Source organism: Vipera ursinii (genome assembly GCF_947247035.1).
Source record: "Vipera ursinii genome assembly, chromosome: 2".
In the NCBI taxonomy this organism is placed as follows: domain Eukaryota; kingdom Metazoa; phylum Chordata; class Lepidosauria; order Squamata; family Viperidae; genus Vipera; species Vipera ursinii.
Window position 1 is genome coordinate 47650205 of NC_139513.1, and position 24231 is coordinate 47674435.

General features: G+C 40.5%; 1 protein-coding gene across 1 annotated transcript in view; it reads left to right on the forward strand.

Annotated features, from left to right (window-relative positions):
• LMCD1 (LIM and cysteine rich domains 1) overlaps window positions 1–24231 on the forward strand; it is an 87133-nt gene that overhangs the window by 23105 nt on the left and 39797 nt on the right. The gene's annotated exons all lie outside the window — the stretch shown is intronic.

Below are 24231 nucleotides of genomic sequence, written 5' to 3' on the forward strand. Positions count from 1 at the left end.
ACATATAGGAAACGGTTGCTGGAATTGGGTATGTGTAGTTTAACAAAGAGAAGGGTGAGGGGTGAGATGATAGCAATGTTCCAATATCTTAGGCTGCCACAAAGAAGAGGGAATCAAGGTATTCTCCAAAGCACCTGAAAGCAGGACAAGAAGCAATGGATGGAAACTAGTCAAGGAGAGAAGCAACCTAGAACTAAGGAGAAACTTCCTGACAGAACAATTACCTAGTGGAACAACCTGCCTCCAGAAGTGGTGAATGCTCCAACACTGGAAGTTTTTAAGAGGAGACTGGACAGCCATTTGCCTGAAATGGTATAGGGTTTCCTGCCTGTGCAGGGGGTTGGACTAGATGACCTCCAAGGTCCCTTCCAGCTTACTTATTATTATTTAAATGGAAACTATAGCATCTAACATGTACACAGTGGCTGAGTAGCTATGTTCTACCTAATAAACATCATCTGTTTCACATCCTAATACATCACACGTTACTGATAGGACCACAGCCTATGTTTATCAATCTAGAACTATTTATACACAACCAGATTCTGTTTTAAATTTTAGCTAATTCTTAATTCTTGAACAGAATTATCAAATGTCTTTTAACATCAAACGTGGGATCTATAAACCAAATTTCCATTTTGTCAGTGCACAAATTATAATATCTAAAATAAGCCTAATAAATACATAAACACATTCTAGTTCTATCTCATAAACATTTTCTATTTTAGATCCTGATAGATCACTGATTACTAAAAGGATAACCTTTAATGGTTCTCTAAGAACTCACTTTTTAAATCTAACTCTGGCTTTCTTTTTTTGCCAATCAGGTTTCCAAACCAAGGCCTTTGAATTTCCAGATAGGTCTCCCTTTGCTCCAATATATATTATTTGAATCAAAGGAGGCCATCTAGCCATCAGTGGTCCAGAAAAGCCAAACTATTTGTTATCATTATGTTGTTGCCCTATTAGTTCTAGTCTGTATTTGCTCTAAAAACTTTATCTTCAGTTTGGTCTGGATTCCTCTTCCGTCTGGGTTCATCTGCTTTAAATAGAGAGTCTTATCCAATTTTGAAATTAATGCTTGGCTATCCAGGCTTTCAGGAAACGTTCTTGGTTGATCTTCCACGTCCTCTATGTTAACATCACTATCTTGGACATTAAGTTTTCCCATAGTATGTTGTTGGTCCTTAAGGCTATTTGCCATAGTGATAGTTTCTTGTACTTTTAAAGTTGTCGATTCTTTGGATAGTTGTTGCTTATATTCCTCTGACTCAATAGTAATATCTTCCAATTTTATTATATTCTGAAGTGTAAATTCTTTAGATGCAGTCTGGGTTTCAATTTGTGACTTAAGGTTGGCATGTAAATTATTAAATCTGGAGATAGACATCTCAGTGACTCTGTAGATTGTTTCAAGTATGAGGTTATAATCAAGCAAGGTTAGTGGCTGATCCTTCTCCATTTTGTAATACCGGTAATTATAAATAGTCCTTGGTGGAGGCTTTTTTCAAACAAAAATCAGTAAGAGTCCACCTTCACAAGTCTAAGCCAAATTCATCTCCAGCTGTTTCAGGTTTTTATCTTAATGCCAAAGTCAGTCTTAATGCCAAAGCTGACTTTGTAATAATGCCGCTTGGGGGGGGGGCGAAATCCCTAATAAGCAGGCATATACATAGAATGAAGGCTACTGCTAAGCTTGTAAGCCGCCCTGAGTCTTCGGAGAAGGGTGGGATATAAATGGAATTAAAATAAAATAAAAAAATAAAAATATGAGCAAGTTTGTTTGCCAATAGTATTCACTAGATATCCTCAGAGTACTTCAAAAGACAGTATCTTTTTATTTATTTCTTTTTTTGTCCTCTTTTTAGACTAATAGGTAGAATAGTCCATTTCTGTAAATATAGGAACTTTGGGCCAAAAGTAGAAAGGCAGTTAGTCCAATAAATCAGTATAACGTCAGGGATGTTCAGGAATCAGGAAAGACCCCGCGGATCAAATGGATCAGCTAGGCGGCGGAAGAGACAGCCGCAGCAACCGGGACTGGAGTCGTTGCCCTGCTTCGACCTCCTGGCCTGCTCCTGATCAACGGCGGCTTCTCCCTGGGATCAAGGAGATGCCGCAGGCCGGCTGTACGGACCCGATCGACCACCACCGAGGGGCCTTTGACAGCGGCGCTAAACTTCTCCAGGCCCCGGTCACCCAATCTCACCGAAACCCCTCGACAGCAGCACCACTAGATGCGGCGGGGCGTCCACGGCCCGCACCCTGGGTGCCGACACTATCTCCGTGCCGATCAACACCCCTAAAGACGCCAGGATGCAGCTGATCGTTGGAGATGACGGCGACCAGACAACCGAGGCCATCAACATCTGGCCTCCTCCAGCTCCGAACCCCCCCCCTGCCCTCCCTCGCCCCACAGGACATGATGGGCCTGGGTGCAAGCCACGGTGGCAGAGTGGCCTGTCCTACACCTGCAGCCCCATAGAGGTGAGAGCTCTATGGGGTATGCTTCACCCAGAGTGGGTCCTGGACCACCCCCAGAAGCAGAATCACAACCCATCGTGAGAGGATGGGGGAGTGGCCTGCTTCTGCGGTTCACCCAGCCAAGTGGCAGTGGCTGGGTGACGGTCCAGATACCCACCTACCCGACTAGACCCTCCTTCTAATGCTCCACCCAGGGGACCGCCTTCCCAATGCTCCCCGATGCTCCCTATGCATCTTCAATATTCTTGCATAGACCTTCTCGCCCTCAGGAGTTCCCCCCTCTCCTGGGTTCGTCCTGCCTTCATTACATCAAACCTCGATGACGGGCCCGACCTTTGGGCCTCTGAGAGATGGCCAGGCAGGGTCAGGGGCCTCCATTACAAGACCAACAAGAGGCCCCTGGTTAAGTTTCTTGTTAAGTTTTTTGTTGGGTTAGGGAGGGGGGCGGGAAAAGAGTATGGCTGCTCGGGGAAGGCAGGCCTTCCGAGTGCCATAACGCAGGCCAGGCTTGGTGAGAAACGAGGACCAGTCGCCGACAATATCCAAAGGTGCACTGACGAACATCCTATTCCCAGGATGGTGGGGAACGGCAGAAGGTGCACAAACAGAGGGCCGCATCATCACCGGGAGTGTCATCTCCGCTCTGTACAAGCGGTGAGACGCTCCGACCCTCTGTACTTCCCCGGAGGACCCGGGAGCGAAGGTGTGCAGCCTCCTATGCTGAGGCTGGTCTACCTGAATGCCAGGTCCGTAGCTAACAAGGCACATCTTGTTCGTGACCTAGTGGAGAGTGAGCACGCGGACCTGGCTTGCATCACGGAAACCTGGCTGGGCCAAGAGGGTGGTGTCCCTCTGGTTGACCTTTGCCCGCCAGGTTTCCAGGTGCTGCACCAGCCTCGGACCCACGGGAGGGGCGGGGGAGTGGCAGTTATCATCAGGGAATCCCTTAGCCCGCGAGAGATCACCGTCCCTCAGATGGTCGGGTGTGAGTCTCTCCTACTGAGATACGGCCCGGGAGCGCAGTTGGGCCTGCTGCTAGCATACCTACCACCTAATCGTGCAGCAGCAGCCCTGCCTGAGCTACTCGATGTCCTCTCAGGGTTGGTGGTTGAATTCCCAAGACTCATGGTCTTGGGCGACTTTAACCTACCGTCCCTGGGAGGATCGTCCGATCTGGCTCGGGAGTTCATGGCTTCCATGACGGCCATGGACCTGTCGCAAATAATTTCTGGACCGACTCATGAGAGAGGCCACACCCCAGACTTAGTGTTCTTGTCTGGACGGTGGCGCGATGATATCGGTGGGGGTGCCACGACTGTTATGCCCCTGTCATGGACCGATCATCACCTCGTGCGGCTAGACTTCCCCTTTGCCACCCCCCGCCGTGGGTGCACGGTGCCAACCAGATGGTACCGCCCTAGGCGCCTAATGGACCCTGATAGGTTCCAGGCAGCGCTGGGGGACGCACATGCACTCCCTGCTCACAGCTCGGCAGATGCCTTAGTGGAAGCCTGGGAGAAGGCAGCCACGGAGGCTCTTGACCGAGTTGCACCCATGCGGCCTCTGACCCGGCGCAGATCCCAGCGAGCCCCATGGTTCACCGCGGAGCTCCGGGAAATGAAGCGTCGGAGACGGGGCCTAGAGAGCCATTGGAGATCCAGTCGATCCGAATCCGACCGATTGCGATTAAGAAGCCTCACCAGGTCTTATCTCGCTGCGATAAGGGTGGCAAAATCCAACTACTTTTCCACCCTCATCGCGTCCGCAGATAACCGCCCGGCTGCCTTGTTCAGGGTGACTCGCTCCCTACTGAACCAAGAGGTGAGGGAGGAACCCTTGCAGGGCCGAGCCGAGGAATTCGGTCAATATCTGCTGGATAAAATTGCTCGGATCCGAACCGGCCTGGACTCCAACTGGGCTGAGTTGGAAGAACAAGGCATGGACAGTCTTGTCGACGTCACCTGGGAGGAATTTGATCCTGTGACTCCCAAGGAAGTGGACAGGATTATGAGGAGGCTGAGCTCCTCCACATGCTTACTGGACCCGTGCCCTTCATGGCTGGCATATGCAGCTCGAGAGGGGACACGAGGCTGGTTCCTGGCGGTCATCTCCGCTTCTCTGAGTGAGGGTCACTTCCCCACCGCCTTGAAGGAGGCGGTGGTGAGACCTCTCCTCAAGAAGCCCACCTTGGACCCATCCTCATTGAATAACTTTCGTCCAGTCTCCAATCTTCGCTTCCTTGCGAAGGTTGTTGAGAGCGTGGTGGCGCACCAACTCCCTCAGATCCTGGATGAAGCGGTTTATCTAGACCCGTACCAATCGGGCTTCAGGCCGGGGTACAGCACGGAGACGGCATTGGTCGCTCTGATAAATGATCTCTGGAGAGCCCGGGACAGGGGCCATTCCTCTGTCCTAGTCTTATTAGACCTCTCGGCGGCTTTCGATACCATCGACCATGGTATCTTGCTGCGACGCCTCAGGGGACTGGGAGTGGGAGGCACGGTTCTGCGCTGGTTCTCCTCCTTTCTCCAGGGTCGCTCGCAGTCGGTGTTGGCAGGAGGACAGAGGTCGACCCCGAGGCCTCTCGCTTGCGGAGTACCTCAGGGGTCGGTCCTCTCGCCTCTCCTGTTCAACATCTACATGAAACCGCTGGGCGAGATCATTCGCAGCTTTGGAGTAGGGTACCATCAGTATGCTGATGACACCCAGCTTTTCATCTCAACTCCAAACAACATCAGTGATGCCCTCGACGTGATGTCCCGCTGCCTGAAAGCGGTCCGGGAATGGATGGGGAGGAACAGGCTTCAACTGAACCCGGACAAGACTGAATGGCTGTACGTACCGGCTAGCCAGGATACTCAGAACATCCCATCCCTTAACATCGGGGACGAGTTACTACCCCCTGTTGATAGGGCCCGCAACCTGGGTGTCCTCCTTGACTCGCAGCTCTCCCTGGAAGATCACATAGGAGCTGTGACCAAGGGGGCCTTCTCCCGGGTTCGACTAGTTCGCCAATTACGGCCTTATCTGGACCTGGATGCCTTACGTACAGTCACCCATGCGCTTGTGACCTCTCGCCTAGACTACTGTAACGCTCTCTACTTGGGGCTGCCCTTGAGATCCACTCGGAAGCTTCAACTGGTGCAAAGTGCAGCGGCGCGGACACTCTTGGGAGCCTCCCGATACTCCCATATCACACCTCTCCTCCGTGCGCTGCACTGGCTTCCAGTTGCCTTCCGTGTGAAGTTCAAGGTGCTGACAATGACATACAAAGCCCTACATGGCATGGGTCCGGACTACCTGCGGGAGCACCTTCTGCCAATGTCAGCGCCCCACCGCCCTGTGCGCTCCCACAGAGAGGGCCTCCTCAGGGTGCCACCGCTCAAGGAATGTCGGCTGGTGGCCCCCAGGGGGAGGGCATTCTCAGTGGGTGCGCCAGCCCTCTGGAACAGCTTGCCAACCGAAATCCGGATGGCCCCCGACCTCCGCACCTTCCGGCGAGAATTAAAAACTTACCTGTTCCAGCAGTCCGGCCTGGCCTGATAGCTCTTATTGGGGTCCCAGTTTGTATTTTACTAGTGTTTGTTTTTCATTACGGTTCATTCTGTATGCCTATCTTATTCTGTACACCGCCCTGAGTCCCTCGGGAGAAGGGCGGTTTATAAAAACAAATAAATAAATAAATAAATAAATAATTTAGTAGAAGGCTGTTTCTTTTCTCTCCCAATGTAGACAAAGGCCGCTCTTAAGGAGGGTGGGGGAAAAAATCCCTTCCCTCTCTCCTCGCAGGGGGAAGCAAAATCAAGAAGCTTTTGACAGGGAAAGTAGACAATTAGGAAGACAAGAAGGCAATCCTCACCCAGTTTTCAAGTGCTTTCAAGTGCTTTGTTGTGCTTTTGGCTTCGGCAGGAAATGGCTAAATGATGGACCATGGGAGTGGCTGATCTTTTCTTCTTAGGTTCAGAGAGTAGCTCCAAGCCAACAGGAGGACCGCCGCCCTTCTACTGCCAAGTGGAGAGACCTCTCCCCCACTCATCGCCCCTCCAGGGAACTTTCGACTCCTTTACAGGGGGCCCTCGATGAAGAAATCCAGGCGACACGAGGAGCGAATCCCTTGCAAGTCTGCGAGCACCAAAATTCCGGAACCAGAAGCCAATCACTGGAGGTTTTTAAGAAGAGCCTGGACAGTCACTTGTCTGGGATGGTATAGGGGGCTGGACTAGAAGACCCAAAGGTACCTTCCAGCTCTATTCTATTGTATGTCAGAACAGAATGACAGAATTGGAAGGAACCTTGGAGGTCTTCTAGTCCAAACCCTGCTCAGGCAGGAAATCCTATGATTATCCACTCTCTTCCTAAAAACGTCCAGTGTTGGAGCATTCACAATTTCTGGTGGCAAGTTGTTCCACTGATTAATTGTTCTCACTGTTAGTAAGTTTCTCCTTAGTTCTAGGTTGCTTCTCTCTTTGGTTAGTTTCCATCCTTTGCTTCCTGTCCTGCCTTCAGGTGCTTTGGAGAATAGCTTGACTCCCTCTTCTTTGTGGCAGCCCCTGAGATATTGGAACACTGCTATCATGTCCCCACTTGTCCATCTCTTCATTAAACTAGACATACCCAATTCCAGCAACTGTTCCTTATATGTTTTAGCCTCCAGTCCCCCAATCATCTTTGTTGCTCTTCTCTAAACTCTTTCTAGAGTCTCAACATCTTTTTGACATCATGGTGACCAAAACTGGATGCAGTATTCCAAGTGTGGCCTTACCAAGGCATTGTAAATTGGTGTTAATACTTCACGTGATCTTGATTCTATCCCTCTGTTAATGCAGCCTAGCATTGTGTAGATTTTTTTGGCAGCTGCAGCACACTGCTGGCTCATATTTAAATGAGTGTCCACTAGGACTCCAAGATCCCTCTCACAGTTACTACTATTGAGCAAGGTACCATTTGGTTTTTCCTGCCTAAATATAGAACCTTACTTTTTCACCATTGAATTTCATTTTATTACATAGCGCCCATTGTTCATGTCTGTCCAGATCCTCCTGTATCTTAAGCCTGTCTTCTGGAGTATTGGCTATTCTTGCCAGCTTGGTGTCTTATCCAAATCATTGATGAAGATGTTGAAGAGCACTGGGCCCAGAACAGAGCCCTGGGGCACCCCACTACACACTTCCCTTCATGTAGATGCAGTTCCATTGAGAACCACACACTTGAGTATGGCTGGCTCGGGAATTCTGGGAGATGAAGTCCATGAGTCATAAAAGAGCCAAGGTTGCCTACCCCTGAACTAGACATATCCAATTTCAGCAAACATTCTTTATATCTTTTAGCCTCCAGTCCCCTAATCATCTTTGTTGCTCTTCTCTGCACTGTTTCTAGAGTCTCAAAAGATTATAGTTTAATAGTATTTTAGTAGTATAGTACAGCAATGACTAATGAAGTAAAATCCACAGAGACTCCTTTAGCATTTTTTCATTTTTAATAAAAGATATAAATTTTAAAGTACATATTTGTGATCAGTATATAGTAATAGAATATGTCCTTGCTTTATAGGACCACAAACTATAGGAATACAAACTTGGGAAAATTGGTTTCTTGCCAGTAAACCTTCCTTCCAGTTGCCAGATGAAAGTGGCATTTGCTGAAAAATGCATTAAATAGAGCTTTTCATTCTGCCTTTTCAAAAAAGTGGGTTGTGCTAAGTTTTTAATCCTAAATTAAAAGTCCAGCTATTAAATGTTTGGATTTGCTTATCACTTGAAATGATAATACTAGCTATGCTTTATTTGGGTGACAGGTAATCACCCCAAATACTAGTTTCTGTGGAATAGAAAAATGAGGTTTCGGTCTGGGTGTATAGGGCCTTCATGAACCATTGTACTAAAATGGCCTGATGTTCTCCAGCTGTTTTGAAGTTCAACTCATAGAATTCCCAGGCAATATGTTCACTTTAAGTTCTGCAAATTAAAGATCTAATACATCTGGAAACCATGTTGGTGAATGCTATATATTGAACTAATAGTTCACAGTAAAACAACACTTCTTTTTAAAAGATCTATTTAGCAGCTGAATTTTTCATTATATGCAGGTGAGTTATTCAAAATTCAAGGTAAAGCAATTTGTTGAAGACAGAACTACAAATAATAATATCCTTCTCCAAAGTCTGGTACATAAGTTGAACTTGGGAGAAAAAGCCTTCACAGCCAGACTTTTAAAAACTATCTGTCAAGTTTCCGACCTATGGGCTTTTCAAGTGACTCTGAGGCATTGTTTACCTTAAAAGTCCTTTATTCAGCCTAATACACCGGCAAATGCTTGCTCGAAGGAAGCTGGAATCTGAAATCTCCTCCCCTTGCACAATAAGCTTGTAAGCCACCCTGAGTCTTCGGAGAAGGGCGGGATATAAATGGAATTTTATATATATATATATATATATATATATATATATATATATATATATATATATATATATATATATATATATATATATATTAAACACAATTCTCCACCTTTCTAATTCTGTCATTAATCATATTCTCCAATTAATTTAAAGAATCAGTTTCTCTTCCATTAGAAGAACCGCCAAATCTTATCTTCTTTAGAGAGTCAAGTGGCCTTGAAAGTGCATTTCTACTCTTCCCCCACCTTTTTAAACTAAAACAATACACAGGTCTTAAAGCAATACACAAGTTTAACATATAAAATAGCTACTCCATCTCATGTCAAGCAATAACATTTGATGTTAGCAGCACTGACACTATCATTTTATGGAATGTATTAGTTATACATTACGCTTAGTAAGTTAGGTAATGTTAAGTAATCATTACAGCCAGAACCTGCCTTCAAGGGGGAAAAAGTCAGAAATAAAATCACCTTGAGAAGGTAGAAGAGGTGTTGTGAGCAATCTGACTCTTTTACTGTCTCGTATCACAAGCCAGAAATATGTTTTGAAAATTCTAAATGGGTCCCCTGGCCTGAAATACTACATACAGCAACAAAAGAAGTTATTAGTGTAGAATTTCCTAATAGAAGCTAATGCAATTACAGCTATCAAGCAAGAAAAAGAAAGCATTCACTCTGTCCAATTAGAATTCCCAAAAGTAACAATGCCTGCCTCACTGAAGTGTATTAAGAAAAGCAAAACCGATTGCAGCACGCATAGAAGTGTTCACAGAAAAACTGGGGAGTTTTTTTTTCAAAACGGCACATATCACTTGAGAAATGAATTGCTACCAGCAAGTTAAAATCTATCCTGTATTAACTTTCTGTTTTCTGATTAGTGCCCAGGATCCTTTTTTCAAAATATCAATTTAAATCCAGTTACTGGAAAATTCTCCCAGCTCTATTTTTAAAAACTGCTTTTCCCCCTTATCGTGAATTCACACATTGTAGTTGGAAAGGGCATCCTGCCAAGTATTTGCTCTTAGAAGACTACAGTATTTGCAGAGACTCTTGCGTTGTTATGACTTTGTCACATTGAAGGACATTTGGCAGCTATCTGAGCTTTGGTTTTCTTGTGCTAGCAGTGAGCAGGAGTGGCCAGAATTACTGTGGTGACCAGATTGTAGCTTGCTTTGCCTCCTAGACTGTTAACAAATCAAATGCTCCTAAACAATATTTATAGGAGTGGACCATATTTTGTATTTCTATACAAAATTGTTCCAGTTGGAGTATCTGTTTTTGTATTCTGTAGTGTTTGCTGCAACATAGCTATCACATCAGCCCATTACATTTATTCATTATTAAGGAATCAGCTGTGAATTTAATTTCCAGTTGTTCACAATGAGAAATATTGGTGTAGTCAGTGCATAAACACTTATCTGGAGTATTTTAACAGGCTAAAAATTAATCTGGAGTAGAAGTGATCTAAGCATTCATATATTCTCCACAAAATTATAGGAACTGGTACTGAAAATTTATGGTACTTGTGTAAATGTTTAAAATTTAGTGGAGTTTATCCATTATGCTCTCAGTTTCAAACTGTTTTTGTGTACAGTGTGCAGTTCTAAACACATAGCAAAAATAGGCTGTGGAACAATATGCTAAGATTGTGGAGTTGTGCGCATACACACAAAGAAAAAGAAAGCACTATATTTAATTCTTGGGAATGAACTGCTTTATCAACAATACATAAAAAATTCTTGAAGATTGTACAGGGTAAATATTGTTATAACATACCAAATATAACATGCCAGAAGTTGGTTTGTTTTACTTGTATTAGCCTGTTTTATATCACATATTGTAGAGTTAAAATGTAATTTCATAATTTTAAGTTTTCTATTTAATCTGCAATTTTAATATCAGAGGTCAGAAGTTTTGAATTTGCTTAAGCATATTTAACAGATTTCAATTTATCAATCTATTGAATTTTACAAGATATTTGATTAGTGCAGATAGCAAGAATTTGACTATATCAAAAATAAAATGCTTCTGGTATCAAAATGTTTCTGGTAATGGGACTTTTAACTGTTAGTAACAAAATGGAGAGTATTAAACAAAATAAAAAGATTTAGTTTAAAATACATAATTGAATCAAATCAGTTGTTTTTCTTGGGTAGGGATAGCAAAGACTGGGGCAGGTTTTGGTGGCTTGAGATAATAAATGGTAGATTTTCAAAGGACTGCAAGAAGAACCATGAACCAAAACTTATTGTGCTGGTTGTTAGAGCTCTAGGAATTAAATGTAATTTAATTTTTAAAAGTTAATTTAATTTGAATAATTTAAAAATTGCCCACTCCTAGCATTGACAAATACTTATGGAATATAGATTACTGTGAACAAAAGAAGGTTCATTATTTGAAACGTTTTCTTAATTCTATCCTACCATGGAGAGAGAAAAGATCTTAATATATCATACCTGCAAACATTATGCTGAGCAAACTAGGTATTTGATATTTAGAGTAAGGCAACTACTTAGTAAGTATGTGCAGAGTTAGTATGCATAAGTTGTTTTGTGAAATAACTTGGAAGAAGTGTCAAATAATCATTCAGCACTATGAGATTCATAAATATAGTATTTCAAAACCTAGTGAGATAAGATATCAAGTTCTACCTTTCCATTGTTAAACTCCTCAGTGTGGGATTTGTTGTCTTACACATTGAAGAAGTGTCAAAAATCAGTATGTCTATGAAACGATACCTACCAACCCATTTTTTGCTGTCCTATCTTTTAGCATACACTACTGTAATTCCAAACATTTGTCTGGATTGTCTTTCTCCCTTCCCCTCTCTCATCAGTACCATCTCCTGTGTATACCTATCAATGGGATGGGAAATTTTAGAACAGCATTTTAAAATTCCGTTTGCAAAACTTTCTTCTGTGGAAACTATACACGTTTTTCTTCTGGGTTGAAAAGAGACAGGAGGGTTATACTAAGAGGTGTTTGGTTTTTTTCCTCCAGTATTCCCACAGCATTTTCAGCTCTATTCACAATATTCTCTACAGTTTTTGCCAAAATGAAGCTCTAGGAGTGAATGAAATTATTGTATGGTCAAACTGTTTGCACCTCAAATATTTGCTCCAGTTTTGTTCCTCCCGGTGAGTGAAGCTTTGAGCAAGCTGTTGACTTTTTATCCAGACTTGGTCTGCCATATTTTTCACCTTAGAATCAAAGCAAACTTTAGCACTGTGCCCTGTATTCATTAATACAGGGAGAGGTTCAAGCAAGGATAGACTGTAGACAAAGGTCTCCTGTTTTAGGACAACAGACATACGGTAGCTGTTTCAGGAATGTTCTAATTTGCCATGGAGTCATTGAAAGTCTAGTAACTTTTCTTTTGCTTAAGAGATTTGATTTTGTGAGTTTCCTAATCCTGCCAGCTCATCACTGATGTTTTGTTTTTTTAAAAAAAATCTCGGTATAATTTATCTACTGAAATATGCTGGGTAACACAATTTAGACTATAAAAAAGCCAACTGTAATCTATTGCAGCTTTGTTAACCAAGAAGCCTCTTTATTTACATGTAGCAAGTTGCTATAAAGAGTACAGCAATAAGGGCATAAACTATTTGTTTTTATTTAATTGTATTTATTTACTAGTTTTGCATCCTGCCTTTATTGCTTTATAAGTAACCCAATGCAGAAAACCTACCTTAGGCTTCCTCATTTTCCCCAAAACAACCCTGTGAGGTGTGTTGGGCCCAAAGTCACCCAGCCAACTTTCAGACCTAAGGCAGGACTAGAACTCACAGTTTCCTGGGTTCTAGGCCAACACCTTCACCACTACACCAAACTATGCCTTTAATCCTTGCATTAAAGCCAGAATGCCAATAGATATGGCATAAGCAGAAGTGCTGGTATTTATGTTGGATGGAAGTTCAGTATTTAAAGGTAGAGTCTATGGAGATTCACAGTCATCCAGGTCATGGTTGTCCCAAAGATGCTTTTTCAAAAGGCAGCTGGACTTTGGTTTTCCTTGAAGACATTTTGCTTCTCATATAAGAAGCTTCTTCAGTTCTGACTGAATGGTGGAGGATGGAAGAATGGAAGCAAAAAAAAACACCAAAAAACAGGTCCAGTTGCCTTTTGAAAAAGTACCTTTTAAAGGTAAAGTTTTCCCTGTCCAGTTGTGTCTCACTGAAGGACACGGTGCTCATCTCTGTTTCTTGGCCAAGGGAGCCACATTGTCTGAAGACATATTCTGTGGTCATGTGACCAGCTTGGCTATATGCCAAAGGCACACAGAATGCTGCTACCTTCCCACCAAAGTAGTATTTATTAATCTACTTTTATTTGCATGCTACGTGGGCAGGAGCTGGAGCAAGGAACAGGAGCTCACCCTGTTGCACAGTCTCAAACCTGAGCTATCAGCTTTCCAGCTGACAAGCTCAGTGTCTTTAACCATTGAGCCATCACACAAACCCCATCTTTAATTTATCTTTCTTTAAATTAGTCCATTTAACGTTCAATAGAGAGCACCCAAAATGTGGAATCAGCAACACCTTGATTGGGCATTGCGTCTATTATTATTATTGGGGTAGCTAGAAAAAGAGAGGGCAGGTAAATTCAACTTTCAAATAGTGCTACACATAAAAGTAAATTGGAGTTTTATTCTCTTGAAAAGAAATGTCCATGGTCCGGTTGCCAAAGGGAAAAATAAAACACTTGTTTCCAAGTCTTTCCTTGTGCTATGGAAAGCCACAGCACACAAACTTGTATGAATGATTGACTCTCCTTTTATTGCCCTTATAGTTTATGCCTGAGTTGCCTTAATCTGTCAGCAGGATTTTGATGGACGTGCTCTGCATAATGGTGGACTTTGGAATGAATTCATCTGTCTCTGATACGTGCCTTGGGAATCCTTTCAGTCAAGAGGTTTAGCAATTGAATATGGCAAGCCATTCATCAAAAGAAACGCCAACTGGATTTAGAGATTCTAGAAAATCATGATTATAGTAACACATTCTGAATCTGTTTCAAGTTGATTGCTTCATGTTAGGAATAGTGTATTGATTCATTCAAACTACCACAAGGGTGGAGTATCTCTCTGTGGGGGGTCTTTGTTAGTTTCTGCTAATGTGTTCAGCAATTGGGAGATGAGAGAATTCAGACCTCTCTGTAACTCTTTGAAAAATCTGAAAAAGAACTCTATTCTGCAAAAACCTCTACTATTACATTGCTTTTGACATTACGAGTCCAATTTGTTATGCTAGCAATTAAGTTCTAAGAAATGGAAGTCCTAACAGCTGCATGTCAATTTAGCAGCACAAACCAACATATTTGTTCATAGTCTGGAATCAAAATACCTACCAAAAAAAACCCACAAGAAATTTGATCTTATTCTTTCTAAGATTGTTTCGAAGGCTATGTTTAAATCAGCTTTTCCTCCCTTCTCTTGTATTTTTTATTTGCAAATGAACTATTTAAATTGACTTGTGCAGTCTTATCTGTCTGATGTTATCCAGATATATTGAAATGACAGTTCCAAGAATTCCTGGCCAGAATGGCATAACATTCTGGAAGTTGCAATCCTCAAATAATTGGAAAATCATAGATTGAAGATGTTTCTTCTAGATTGCACTTCTGATGTACAATTAAACAAATTAAAAATAAGAAACAACTGCCAGTGGCCAATGAGATACATTTTCAATGAACTGCATTCATGTGTATAAGGACTACATGAGGGCAATAGTTTTTTCTTGCTTGTGTTCCATCCCAGAAATATACAGCCATCTTGGCTAATAGCCACTGATAGCCTCATCCTTCATTAATTTCCCTCCTCCAGGACTTTGTCTGGTATATTTTTAAAAGCCAGCCAAGTTGGAACCACTAACAACACATTCCACATGTGTTGTGCGAAAATGCATTCCCTTTTTGTTCTGATTCTTCCACCATTCAATTTCATTGGGTGACTCTGGGTTCAAACATAATAAAGCAGGATTTTTTTTCCTTTTCCATTTGCTTTGCATCATGCTTAATTTGACATTTTTATAATGTCCTGACTTTCTCATCATCTTATTCCCAACCAAAATCTTCTTTTTTTTGTACTTCTGAGCTACACATAAATGAGCACATCTGTCAAAAGCATTTTGTGTGGCTGCCTATTGCACTTTTAAGTTTTAGACAGATTAGAAACTCAACAAAACATGTATGATTAGAAGCAACCGTGGCTAAACGAAGTATTTATTCACTAAGGGGAATGATCCATTCACTAAACCTAGTAAGTGGTGACCTCTCTACAGTCGTGTGCTGGTAAAGGTTTAATAATAATTTATCAGCTGACCACCAAAACCAAACCCCATATTGCAATGCTTCCACATCTCACTATTATCACTGCTGACTCCATTACTCTCACCATGCTGTGCTGCTGGCATGGTTATCTGAACAGCTGATCGGCATCCCAGCAATGTGGCTCAGCTTTGCTCTCATCAAACCAGTGAAATTCCAGAAAATTTAACAGTTGACTCTGATGAGCCAGTTCCACCCATCTTTGCCACACCAATGTCCCTCTAACTAAGTATTGTCATTGATTTCACCTCAAGGGGTTCATTTTCTGACCAATGAGGTTCTCAACCTATACCTGAACATGCAGGTTTCATGTACTATGCATGCCAGTGATGTGTACCACTGAGTTATGGCTGGTTCCTTTAACTTCTTTTCTAGGTCATAAAGTTACCATTCAACGTAGCCTGTAGTTTTAGCTAGGGTTGGCCTATATTTGTGTATCTGGTCACTACTATATTGGCAGAAATAGCACATAAAATATTGATTTGTAAAATAAGGAAAATTCATGTTACAATTTGTTTGTCTTCCTCTCATCCTCCAGGTACCAGATATCTAAATTTATCTAAGAGGATTATACATTTCTGCAGGATTTTTCATTTTTAAGTTTGTGCGTAAAACCAAACTTGATATTTCATTCAGTTAGACCTCAATGAATACTTTTACGTTGGCAGAACTGGCAAAACTCAAAGGATAAGAATCTCCATTTCTTCTTTGTCTTCTGAATTGTGTTTTCCCTGGGTCAAATTTATCTTTTCAGTTACTCCCTCATTTCCTTAAAGTTTGCCAACAACAATTATGAGACTTTAGAACACAATTTAGAGATCTGTATTTCTGCACAGCAGGTTTTTATAAAATATTCTGAATGTAGACAAGGCCTTGTTTGCAAAGAGAATATTTGGCAGATAGCATTGAGAGTAGGGGTTGGTTTTAAATCTAGGTTTTGCAACCTTTGCCAACTCCTTAAACCACCCCCTCTGCTGTATTTGGTGTGCAAGCACTCAGTTAAGATAATATTTATCATCTGTGAAAAAATACTTTCTGAAATTCATATTCAAGATACTAAGGAAGAACATGTTTTTGTCTAATATAGTGTCTCCTATACTATGTCAAAAGATAGTTTGTTGTTGTTCAGTTGTCAAGACATGTCTGATTCTTCACAGCCCCGTGGATCACAGCATGCCAGGTTCCCCTGTCTTTCCTATCAATCTCCCAGAGCCTGCCCATACCCAAGCTTACTGTGTTGATGACAATATTGAACCCTCTCAACTTTCTCTTTTTGCCTTCAATCTTTCCTAACATCAGGGTCTTTTACAATGAGTCCTTTCTTCTCATTTGGTGGTCAATGTATTTGAGTTGCAGCTTTAATAACTCTCCTTCCAAAGAGCAGTCAGGGTTGATTTCCTTTAAGATTGACCAATTTGATCTCCTTGCAATCCAAGGGACTTTAAAAGTCTTATCCAGCACCACAATTCACCAGCATAAATTCATCTCCTCCCCTCAGCCTTCCTTATGGTCCAACTTTCATAGCTATACATTACTACTGGGAAAACCATAGCTTTGACTATATAGACCTCTGTCGGCAAGGTGATGTCTCTGCTGTCAAAAGATATAACAAAGGAATATTTTCTGAAAAGTAGTAGTGTTTACTTACATTATACAAATGTTTCAGAAGGTCCTTGTACAGCTACAATATTAAAAAGAATATATCAGTAGAATGAACCGTATTGAATAAACCATAATCATAACCATAATATGAAAGCAAAATGGGTTTGATCTCTAGTTTACCCAATCTTTACCAATTATGTTACAAATGTTTATAATTCTTCATAATAAGCAGGAGAACATAGAATCATAGGGTTGGAAGGGACCTTAGAAGTCTTCTATTCCAACTCCCTATCCAGGCCAGGAATTTTCATCCTATGCCAGACAAATGGTTGTCCTAACTTTGTGTGAAAACCTCCAATGATGGTGCACCCATGACTCAGTCTAGGAGGCTCCTCCACAACTTAATACTCTTATGATCAAGAAATGCCTAGTTTGAAATAAGGAGGAATTTACTGATCTGAATCCTTAGAAAAGAACAAGATGATTACTAGATTGACACTCTGAACTCAGTGTATATTAACATCACTGTGGACAATTCATTTTTGTGTAATGATGGGAAATTAAAAATAACAGAGCACTGAGCTAAGTTCAAATGGTAATGAGAATTCCATCCAGTTCTGTTCTTCTGTCCAAATGTCATCAAACTAGATTTTTTTTAACATCTTGTGCTAAGCAGGTTGGGCTACAAGTGTTCTCCACAGTTCTCAATCCACAACTACAGTCTCTGCATCCTTCCATTTAAGATTAATGTGTTTTTTTAGTTTTCCTGAAATGTTTTGTGCCAGGTATTCTTTGGCCGTCCTCTTTTTCTATGACCATCTGGTGGTATCCAATTTATCATGATCTTTGCTGGACATTGCTCACTGATGCAGAACACTTGTCCAGCAAAGTACACTCTTTGTTCTTGTCAATATCTCAGACAGTCTCCGGGAATAACTTCTTTGTAGAATTTCCTCATTTGTGACATGGCCCTGATATAAGATACGAAGGGAACATTGTTGAAAAACATTAATCTGATGAATAATTCTTGTTATCTCACTGGTGTAGATGTCCGTCAGTGTGACAATGACATTAAATAATCTGATCTTGATTGCTGTGTTTGTGGTGGTCCATACTGAGCACATTTGTTGGAAGACAGCAGTTGCTTTGCCTATTCAGTATTTCACATCCACTTCTGTTCCCCCATCTGTATCCATGATGCTTTTACCAAGATAGTTGAATTGTTCTACAGATTTTAAAGCCTGTCCTCCTAATGTTATCAGAGTATTGTCTTAAATATTGCCAACATGTATCCACAACTAGATGGTTGCATTTGCTTTTTTTGTGCTACATCAAAAGCACATAAACCACTTTATGTTAAGCCACAAGGATGAACCCGGCTATCTGTGATTTATTTGACAAACTATTGTTAAATAAGTCTTGGCTTAGCTCTACACATAAAACCATTTAATTGTAAAGCCTGGGCTGCATCTTCTGAGCACCAAGTAAAAGGTCTGAAGAGTGTGCTCATATGGCAAGCTGTTTAGAACCATACATGATTAAGATTCAAAAGCCATGCAGAATACAATCTCACTCGGGAATGTGAACATTGGTTGGGTCTCCACCACAATGAGCTAGGAGTACCAGAATGGTAGTAGAGTATTTGGTGTGTATGCTGACTGGTACCTATATTGGCAATCTCCACAGAAGCATAAATGCATAGTACTTATTTTGCTGGTTTTCTTTAAAAAACAGATACAGCAAAAAAAAATAAAGGATAGAAAGAAAAGAAAAAAAAACATTAAACTGGCACCTTTCTGATTAGGATCTTCAACAAGCAGAGTTACTTGCCAGATCTGAAGATCTGATCTTTAGATTTTTGGCATCTACAAAAATTCCTTGGGTGGGGAATAAGGTGATGACAAGGCTGATAATTATTGGATTATTCTATGGTATTCTTTTCTCTACAGTGTTTCCTTTTGGTACAGCTCAACCTTTGGCTCTCCCAGTACATTTTTCCTTTCTTTGAATACACTGTCACACTTAATCTGCAGAAAATGATCAAAAGCAAGAATGTCTTCCAGTTTAGAGACAATGGTCAAAACACTTGCTCCAAATAAACTCAAAGCGGCCTCTGTTCTTCAACAAGTTAAAATTGATTTCAACTTTTATAGGTTTCTTTATAGGACAAATCATCTATCATCCCATCAAGAAAAACCAGACCAGTATTATAAAACTAACTTTTAGGACATCTTAAAGGATAGGAAATCAGGGTATGGATGTGAACACTTGACATTTATCAAGTTTTTAACATTGCACTTGTTATATTGTGGATCTGTTATGTGTGGGTTTCCAAGACTAGACATTGCTACTTTTATAACTCAAGCTAATATAAATCATGGCTTGGTTTTTGGATTTTCAATCATTTACAAATGAAAAAAAAAATCCATAACCATTGATATGACATTTAATGGTTTTAGGTTTTTGAACTCTCTGTCATAAAATGTGTGGGATAATACTGTAAGCTAGAGCATATCCCATGTTTTTGCTATTTCCAGATACAGCTTGTGGGAAAAATCAAGGGAGGGGAGAATATTAGGTAGATTTAGATTCTTGGGATAGCTCTCTAGATATTTTCCATGAATTGCAAGAAATTTTGATCAGTGTTTTAAAAAATAACAGCTACAGAACAATTGCTCCATTCAAATTATATTGCAGAAACAGATATACAGTGTGTGTGTGTGTGTGTGTGTGTGTGTGTGTGTGTGTTAAATGTTTGTTAAGCATTCAGAATACACTTGCTTGGTCCCAGACACGGGACAAATCTTTGTTAGCAAGCCAAAAAAATTACACAAATGTGAGCTGCCACTGCTGTGGCAACTGCCTGTAGATCACCTTAGGCTAGGCTGAAACAGGAAATAAGATTTGTCCCGTGTCTGGGACCAAGCAAGTGTATTCTGAATGCTTAACAAACATTTAACAAATATCTCCCTTGCTTCTCAGCTAACAAAGAGAGAGAGAGAACCTGTGGCCTAGGGGTTAAAACAACTGCTTAAGACGCAGTTGGCCCAGGTTCGAATCTCAGAAGGGTATGGCTGACTGATGAGAACAAATAAGTTTGAAATGATCGTATCAGTCTCCCTTTAATTCTTTGTTAGCAATCCAAAAAAAATTTACACAGACAGACAGACACACACACACACTCCCTAAATTCTTTATTAGCAATTTGAATAATTTACACAAATAATGAGCTGTCATAAGTTGGGACTATATCCTGTGGATAGCCTTGAGTTAGGCCAAAACAGGGAAGAAAGATTTAATTAGCAAGGTGTATTCAAAAGACTTGACAAATACTTCACTCACTCACACACACACACACACACACACACACACACACACACACACACACACATTTCTGGCATATGCAAGAGTAAAAGCTAGGCAATTCATTCAGATAGTACTACAACATCCCTTAGCCTGAACTTTTTTCAAAGCCATTCTGTACTTTAAATATAAAGGTATATAGAATTATTCTTTCACTTGGAACTTGTTGATTTTGGGTTTCAAATATAAGATAACATAAATCCAGAAACCCTAAAATATTCCTACCCTGTACCCAAAGTAATTGTTTAGCTTTTGCTACACTTTAATAAATCCTTCTCTGTGCTCAATATGTATATGGCCCATTAAGAAACACATTTTCTTCCTGAAGAATTGGAAAGTTTCCTTGAACAAGCTTACTGAGTATATTACAGTGAAAGTTCTATATGGAAAAGGTGATGGAAATGATTAAGAGTAAATCTACATAAACTTTTCTCTCTTTAAACTATTGATGGTTTTGTGGATAAGCAGGGTATGCAAATCCACAACAATTTCCATTTCTACCTAATAGTAACTGGAATTTTGTAATAAATCATGTATGTCAGATCATGGCTCATGTTCACCTACAATATGCCTTGGATTCAGACATCATGCTTAAGGACATCATATCCACCATGCTGAAGGAATTGAAAACTGCAAGGTAAAGTTTTATTCATGTTTACATTAAGCAGCCAAAACAGCAAAATTTGTTGTCCAGATGTACCCAGCAGGTTTCATGGAAGGAAATATAGTATTTACAAGAGAGTTGAATTCTTCATTTACAGAGAATTTTGAAATAAGGCTAAGGGACGTGTATGGGCCAGCAGCAACAGTTCATCTACCTTTGATTAATCATCTTCTTTTCTGACTGTTTTCTTAGTTTGTATGCCAACCCCCTACCTGGTTTATTTATATGTTCAAAAAAAGTTGTTTTGTATATTTAAGTTTCTTTCCAATATCTGAAACAGTCAACAAAGAAATTTGTTGTTGCAATAATTTTAGTTGATTAAGTATGTTAGGATCTTTTGGTGAATTCTGGAGTTCCCTCTCCTTCATTTTAATTTTTTGTTTCCTTAATATTGTAATTGGAATTTCTCTGAATATTTGTCCTTCTTTCCAAAAATGTTAAATCTCTGGTGGTATTTTTTTTCATCAATCTTCCTCTTAATTGCTGTATTGTATCGTATAAAATGTCCTCATATCACAGTCTTACAAGCATCCCAAACTGTTGTCAAATTGGTTCCCTTATCTAAATTATTATTAAAATAGTCTGAAGTACTTGATTACATTCTTTAACAATCTGTGGTTTCTGCAAAACAGACTCATTTAATCTCCATTTAAAAGATTGAGGACCAAATTTAACATGCAAAGACACTGAATTATGGTCAGCAAAAGTTTTTGGAAGAATAATAGCTTTAGTTGCTTTGTAAAGCAGATGTTTTGTAATCCAAATCATATCAATTCTAGAAAAGGATTTGTGTCTTTCTGAAAAGAAGGTAAAGTCTTTTTGTTAGTCCATTTTTACATTCCCAAACATCAACCAAACGTAAAGTATCAGTCAGCTCAAAAAAAAAAAAAAAGATTGGGGTAGTTTCCCTTGTGTTTAATTCCTTTATCAGTTGTGGGGTTGTAGTCTTCAATTACACACCAGTATAAAAAAAAATAGGAAAGTAAATGTTCAGACAGATGTTTAAAAAAACTTGGCTTTTTCTTGATGTGAGGTGTATAATCCCAAGACAATAGATTTTATTCTCTGTAATTCAATTTGCACAATTACATACCTGCCTTGATCATCAGCAAACAATAAATGTGGATGTAGTTGGGGTTTTATATACAAAACTCTCCCATTATTTTTTTTTTCTTTTGAGTTAGCAGAAATAAATTCCAGACCCAAGATGTTATTTGTTAAATACTTTTTATCAGTCTCTTTAATATGAGTTTCTTGCAAACATATCATGGTTCACTTTTTTCCAATAGTGAAATATTGTGGGGAATTTTCCCTACTGACATTTCATGTCAAAATCTTGCAATCCATCTGTTACAAAGAGGAAATCCAGGGATTCCAGCTGAAGCCCCCATCACCACAGCCTGTGTAAAACCTCTTTTTATCCTTTTCTTTCTTATCTTTATCTTTTGAAAAATAATGTATTCCAATCCATTTTTCCCCCAAAAGATCTTGTGGTTTAAGGACTGAATTTAGTCTATACCATTGATTTCTAAAGGTAATGATAACCCCTTCCGGCTTATCCCAGCGAAAGGGAATATTTTGTTTCAGGAGATCTGTCAGGAAAAAATATTCTTTGCATTTCCTTAATATTGTAATTGGAATTTCTCTGAATTTTTACCACTCTTTTCCAGAAATGTTAAATCTCTGGTGGTAATGTTTCTGAATTACTTGCTCTTTAAAAGATTATTTTTAAAGATTGGATCATAACATCTCTTGGCAGTTGTCTTTTGTCTGCATGTGCTGAATTTATTCTGTAAATCTTGTCTAATTCTTAGTCATTTCTGTTTAAATTACATCACTTAAATTGCGAATTTGCTCAGGAATTCCTCTGAGGCACAGAAAAAATATCTTCTGCTTCAAATCCTATAAGTAATGTTGGTTAAGAAGGTCTTGTGTCTGTGTCATCCATTCTCATCTGTATGTTTTTAACATCTTCTTTAGGGTTTTTTTAACTCTGATTCTAATAATTCAAAATTTTTATCGGATTTTTCATTCATCTCTTTTATTGTGTCATATAGCATAGAAAACCTTTTCTCAAACATTTCCATTAGGAATTTGGTGCTGGGCTCCTCCGAGTCATGTTTTAATTCTTTTAGTTCCTTCTTAGAAGGCATTTTTGCAAATATCCTCTCTTATAACCGGTTGCTGGAGCAGAAAAGCAGGCAAGAATGCATTGTTCCATTTTCAAGGTCAGATAAGCAGTTCCAAAAGCAAAACTAAGCAGAGAAATAGTGTTGGTATACAAACTCAGAGAGCAGAGGGGGGGGAGGTTTCTAAGCTTTTAACGTAGAAAGCTGCAAATTGAATGCAGAGTGCATAAGAAATAGAATAAAGTTATAAAGTTTTTTTCAAAGTCAATAACTGTATACAGTCTTTTTGGTGGAAGTTCAGTATAGTTAAATCAGTAACTTATTTTCTCAGTAATTTGAAAAAAAACCCACCTTGTTGCCGTTTGTCTTTTCTATACAGAAAAGGTACTCCTTATTTCAATATACTCCTCTGGGGTTATTAAATCGATTAGCCTCCATGAGGAGGGAAAGTATTTAAATTCCATCACACAGCGAGCAATTAACATGTAAAAAGTAAAAAGGAAAGAAAAGAAAAAAACATTGCAAAGCATGAAGTTAAAATAGAGGCATCTTTGGACAACATCGGTTGGGCGGCCATGATGTGAATCCTCTTCTTTGGCAAACTTACCAGGGAGAAGAAATTCACTAAATATTCACACACACACCTTCCCCAAGCCAAAAAATGTTGTCCAAGAAGCTTCAGGATGATTCCATGCCACCCCTTTTCTCATCCAGGAGTGAAGTAGCTACAGAGACCTGCTGTATATCTATCAAGCCATTCGTTTGTCTAGCACAGAGGTGTCAAACTCAATTTCATTGAGAGCTGCATCAGCATTGCGGTTGCCCTCAGGGGGCCAGGTGGGTGTGGCCTGGGTGGGCGTGGCCTACTGGGTGGGCATGGCTAAAGTGCATATGGCCTACTGGGTGGGCATGGCCAGCTCTATATTGTTCACATCAAGGGTGCCTATGGGGGCCTGGGCAGGAGTGGGACAGAACTGAGGGTCTCTGGCAGGAGGAGGGTCTCTGGGCCAAGGCAAAAGCAGTGGGGGCCGTTCCCTCACTGTTTCCAGGATGGCTTCGCGGGCCGCATGAAACCACTTCACGGGCCGGATCTGGCCCCCGGGCCTTGTGTTTGACATGTCTGGTCTAGCAAAACAAAAATATGTCCTGCTAGTTCAGAGCACCATACTGGATGGAGCCTACCTCTGATTAGTTATGTTGAATTAAACTTGCTCTTCAGCAGACCAGTTACAGCTGCTCTTTCCATTATGTTTTTAATATTGT